At 40.6% G+C, this 6,000-nt stretch overlaps 1 protein-coding gene across 1 annotated transcript in view; it reads right to left on the bottom strand.

Moving 5' to 3' along the window:
• Positions 1-5,772, bottom strand: part of LOC117525839 (axin-1-like) — a 49,773-nt gene extending 44,001 nt beyond the window's left edge. The window contains exon 1 of the mRNA XM_034187767.1: positions 5,302-5,772. The gene's annotated coding sequence lies outside the window, so the exon portion shown is untranslated. The remainder of the gene's footprint in view (positions 1-5,301) is intronic.
• Between the last annotated feature and the right edge of the window lie 228 nt (positions 5,773-6,000).

The following is a 6,000-nucleotide window of genomic DNA, read 5'->3' on the forward strand; positions in this document are numbered from 1 at the left end:
CTAGGTGGTTGCCAACCAGGTCCTGGGGTGGTTCAGTGGTGTGGTGGACACAGCACCAGCAGCACATGCTCCCAGATTAAATTTACAGGTTACTATCAACATAACATAACTTTACAATGGGGAACTCAGGTCAAAGCAGTTTCACTCTTTTGTTAATTGTAATGAGTCATTCGCGTCGTCAGGAGAGTCATCAGGAGAGGCGTCAGTCCCATCATTAGGATGGACAGCTGCCCTGTCATTAGGCGGGTGCTAACTAGAGTACAATAGGTGCTAATTAGAGCAGTTGTTAGTCACTGCCAATAGCAGTCTGCCTCTCAGTAGGAGGGGTCTGGTTAGGTTTAAAGCTCCAGCTTTTGCTGGCTTCTGTTATTCTTCTCTACAAGAGTCAAGACAGAAGTCAGACTACCAGAGCAAGAAATTTAGCTGAAGAAGCTTCTGCAATTAGAAGCGAAAAGTCCTTGCGTCAAGCAACCCAGTCCAGTCGAAGATGCGAGCTTCTCTACTATGGAAACCACCTGGACAACTGAGAGCCTTCACAGAAACATAACATTTAAAAAAGCTTTTAATTTGCCAAACAGTCTAGACCACAATGCTTTAATAAATTACTCTTTTAATTTATTGACTATCTATCTCTCTCTCTCTCCCTATATATATATATATATATATATATATATATATATATATATATATATCAATGAATCATTTAATGCACAAAAAAAATATGAAATGCCAAATGTAATAATTCATATGAAGTTGCAAACATCATCACACAATTCCTGTAATTAACTCTGCCAGATGAGAGGAAAGTAGAGGTTATAGATGCTAAAAATGTATTAATGCCAAATGTTTTGGTGCCTTATTATTAGTTTTTATAGGGTTCTAGGGCTACCTTTGATTTATTTCTATAATAGTCTTCCTTTATGATGTCACAGAGGATATTTAACTGTAAAAGGTAGATTTAGAGTTAAAAACCTTTTTTACACAATATGACCACATTAATGTCTTATTAATGAGATGCATCGGTATCTGTTTATTGCATCTCCTCAGCAGTCAACATGCATGCTGTACGTACATAAATACGTACAGCATGCATAATACATAATACATGCTGTTTGCTGCTGCAACAGGCTGCTATGTTTACGCTTTCTGCACTTCCCCAAGAGACAATGAAGAGAAGGCAAAGAGAGACAAAGAGCCAATACTGATGAAGATGAACTTGACCTTTCTGGTGTCTGGGTGAGGAGGGGTTTGGGCAGGTTGATGCTTATGAATCTATAATGACTGCAGAAGACTCTCTCTGTGTGTGTGTGTGTGTGTGTGTGTGTGTGTGTGTGTGTGTGTGTGTGTGTGTGTGTGTGTGTGTGTGTGTGTGTGTGTGTGTGTGTGTGTGTGTGTGTGTGTGTGTGTGTGTGTGTGTGTGTGTGTATGAGGTCTAGGCTCTTAAGTGAAGAAAGGTCATCACACAGGGGAGGCTGATAATACACCTGACCCTCATTGTCTTTCTCTCGTTGTAATCAGTGCCTATCACGTGCTTCCAGTCACAGTAAATGATACTGAAATGCAGAAAGCAAAATGCTTTTTATCATAATTACAAGCAAGAAAAGGTACAGGTAAGACAGATGTTGTGCAACAGCGTTACAACCATAATGATTTGATGCAGGAATGTTGTGATTTTATCAAATCTAGTACCAAACCCAAGACACAGGGGCCAAATGTAGCTCCGAGATGACTTGAGTCAACCCACAGACAAAATCAGATGATTGATTCGAAGTGGACCATGAGTATATGCATGTATTCTTACTGACAAAAACACTCACTTTCAATCCAGTGTGGACGTGTGCTTAGATGCAGCTCATTTCACATTTTTGTTGGTGTTGATGCAGCAGGGCAACACAAAACATATGTGCGATACATACAGTAGATCCTGAGTCACCAAACAGGGTAAAAACTGAAGCAAGACTACTTTTCCCCCATTTTTCTCACTTGCACTGCAAGTGCACTTTTTCCTTAATTTGATAGCAAATTCTATTTAAATTGCCATTGGCACTTTGACTTTATTTTAGTGCAGGATGGTGAGAATTTCCCCAGCTTGGCATTAAATCCATTCATTCACATGCACACCTTTTACTATAATTATATACTGTATACCATGTCTGCTTTTAATTATACGGTCCTACAATGGTGTAATTTAACAACTGCTTTAATTAAAAATCACAAATAAATACAAATGTTACACAAGCTAATGGATGCTTCCAAAACAGAAAGTTCCAGGTTCTAGACCACCCGTGTACATTCTCCATGTAACGTGGAGTTGTGTCAAGAAGGGCATCCGGTGTAAATCTTGTACCAAATCAACGTGCGGCTACATATCGAATCCACTGTGGTGACTCCGAGCAAAAAGGGAAGAGCCAAAAGAAATTACTTACATATTTTTACTTTCATGAGGTTGGGTGGGTGTATCCTCCAGTGTTGCCTGTTGGTTAGGCAGCCGAGTCAGCAGGACTTCTTTCGTTTCATTGGGGTAGAATTGGTATTTTAATAGGGTGACCAAAGCTCCTGATTTCCCAGGACATGTCCTGTTTTCATGTTCTGTCCTAGCTATCCTGGGTTGTTTTTTAGAAAGTGATAAAAATGTCCTGGTTTTCATTGTTTTTCATTGGGGCATTAAATTGACCAGCATTCGAGTATCATTTGAGTAACTCATTGCCGGTGTCAGGGTCTCAGCACTAATCTGACGGCTAATAATCACATTATTCCCTTTGATCGGTAGAGAATCAGACTCAGAGAGTCAGTCTCAGACGCACTGGTATCACAACACTCCAATCGGTCCCCCATCTTTTATTATGAAATAATGCTGAATTTATGTGGAAATGATTGTTGCAGAAAAGCTATAGAGAGCTGTTGCTGAGATGAGTGAGTTGAGTGCAGTTTTAAGCAGAAACGAGACGATAATCTGTTAATCGCTGCTAACACGGATCGCTCAGATTAGGGTAGTGCTGAGACCCTGACACTGGGCCGAGTGTCCTGGTTTTTGGTAATCAAAATATGGTCACCCTAATTTTAACATTTCTGGTTTTGGGTTCTACCTTAAAATTATTGTTCCTGAACTGGTTAGAAGTAAATGAAACACAAGTAAATAGTCTGTATCAATGTATATACTGACATAGGCTACATATTATCCTGTAGTCTATCACTAATGCCAGGCTATGATGGCACAATGGTTAGACTAACTGGAGCTAGCTAAATATTTCCAGCATCATTTGTCTTTACACATTAGCCTGGCCATTAAGCATGGGTGAAGTTGGTGTCAAACATTAACATTTATAAAGGTACATAACACAATATTTATCTCCTCTTGTTGGAAACAAGGCGATCACAACACATTTTATTTTACTTGCCTGCTGCAAAAATAAATAAATAAATCAAATAAATTCTACTATTCGAAGAGGTGCACAACATTCATGGAAGACAGGAAGAGAACTCAACATCAAGTTATTACAATCAGAGAACATTGTAATTTCTAATAAATAAATGGAAAAAAAATAACTATCAATTGGTTACTATTATTTCAATACACATTTGGTCTGGAACATAAACAAAAAAAATTCTGGTTTTGGTTTTCTTGAACCTGTTCAAAGCCTTGATAGTCAGGTAACATTGTGATTTCAATACTGAAAAGCTCTGAGATTTTTTTTTTCAGAGCCAATCACTGCATAATCCAGAATTTATTGTATTGATTTTAATAGCTTTTTGCATGTAATTTTCCTGCAGGCAGCATTATTATACATATATTTTAATTTTTTTGTCACTACTTAGCTACTCAGTGTACACTGCGGGTCGTGAGACTATCACTGATCTCTCAAATACAGTCTTAAGAATTGTGATTTTTCATGATCAAGTTTGTGATTAAACACCATATAATTCCACTTCCAGTAAAGACAGAAGTTGATTATTAATTCTTATGTTACGGTAACCCTCCTCAGCTGGTGAGATGGAGCTTTTCGTCAGTCCGCTGGTCCAGCTCAGGGGTTCTTTGTTCCAGCTGCCACAGCAGATTTGGGCGTCTGTACAGAGGCCTGTCAGAAACAGGCTTATCTCTTGGGGGCCTCCCAGCACAAAGACCCATTTAGATGCTCATAGAGAGTGAAATCTTCATTATATACCTCTTGAAAGAGAAGCGGGCCTCTAATTGGAGACAAGTATTTTATTTGGCTGCATAAAAGCTTGAAAACAAAGCATGAAGATGATCTTGCAACAGTGGGGCCCTTTTATTACATCAACATGTCAGTAGTATGGGGACATCAATAATTCAGGAGGTTTTCTGTATATTGTAAATTTAACGATAAATATATGTATATATATGTGTCTATGATAAAACCTTTAATTTCAAGCCCATTTATATCAGACCTATTCTTGTTTTCTCAAAGTGTGTTTCAGGTTTAGAAGATGCTGAGATAATATGTAAAACAAAGGGACTACAGTATCAGTATGAAGGGTTTTTTCACCATATGTGAAATTATCTGCCATCCATCTATCCATCCACCTATCCATCCATCTGCTGGCCTTTCCCAGCCACGTCTGTAGTAAAAATGTCAGTATATCTGCCATGGCGTCCTGCTGATGTGTATTGTGATGGAGTTGAATACTCCAGCTACCAATATGGCCTGCACCAATACTGGATTAGCCACAGTGGATTAGCTGGCTGCCCGCCTGCTGCTTATTCAAATATTGTTTCACGTATTGTCATCATTGGGCAGATCTCTGGCCCAGTAGTCTGCGACCTACAGAATATTCTCAAAGAAGCCAGACAAAAATGTCTTTCCATCCATTTCCAACAAAAGCGTCTGATTATTGCGCAAATTTGGATCTGTCGAGAGTCAGGTTGAATGCGCCTGATGGGTTCGGAGACCGTCTGCAGCGTACGACTGGTGAAATAGGAAGATGACGGAAAGCAATATCCAAGCAAGGCCAAAATCAGGCGAGAAAGCGTGCCTTGATCTTTGCTACATGGCGTTCTTTTTTCTTTTCTCTCCCTTTCTCCCGTTCACCCTCACACATACACTTGGGAGTCAAGGCAATTGATGTGCTGCCTTTGATGGCAAAGAGAGGCCTATATTTACAGCCAAAAGACCATGATGAAAGGGGCGAAAAAAAAAGAAAGGGAATGGGTAGGAAAAAATGTGTTATTAGAGAATGGTAACTTGTGATAAATAGTTTGGATGGAGTGACGGTAACCAGACATTGGGGCGTTGAGGGTTTCAACGACAGCGGAGGACAGCCTAAGGTAGACGGAGATCTTACCGTGCTAGCCTGGCGATGATGGTTGGCTTGGCGGTTCTGGTATGAGAGGATGGTGGCCATCCTGGAAGAAAAAAGCAGATAAATACAGATGCTGCACCACCCGGGTTCCTCCCGATGAGTCGGCGGTCTGGATGCTAGTGGACGTCCCATATTAGAAGCTGTCGCCATCTTTGTCCCGTTGTTGTCTTGGATATGCTCTCCTGCGTCTTCATTCATCCCTCCCCGTTTCCTTTGATGATGCCTCCCTCCCTAGCTCTCTGTCGTATGACATCATCACGCAGCAGTATCGACGAGCATCAAAGAACCTCTGGGCAGGACTGAGTATCTGTCCGTCTGTGCATTTCAAAGAGGTGTAAATATGGAGCATAAAGAGTGCTGTACCCCCCACCCCTTCTTCCGTGCACTGTTCTTCTCTCCCTGCAGATGGATGGTTTATTAGACCAGTATTCAACTAGACACCCACATGCACACACCCACACCACCCATCTCTGCGACGGGTGTATCCCGAGGCCCCCTGCTGTGCCGTCAGTGTTTGATGATCTGCTTAACAGCTTCATTCATCCTCCAAGCTTTCTCCTTTTCTTGCTCTTTTTTTTCCTGGCGTCTTCCTTATCCATCTCTCTGCAAATACAAACATGTTCTCAGTCAATTTATCGGGCTTAAAGGCAGTTAAATCCTTCTCTAACTGGTCAAGTAAGA

This window comes from Thalassophryne amazonica, chromosome 15 (genome assembly GCF_902500255.1).
Source record: "Thalassophryne amazonica chromosome 15, fThaAma1.1, whole genome shotgun sequence".
Taxonomy (NCBI): domain Eukaryota; kingdom Metazoa; phylum Chordata; class Actinopteri; order Batrachoidiformes; family Batrachoididae; genus Thalassophryne; species Thalassophryne amazonica.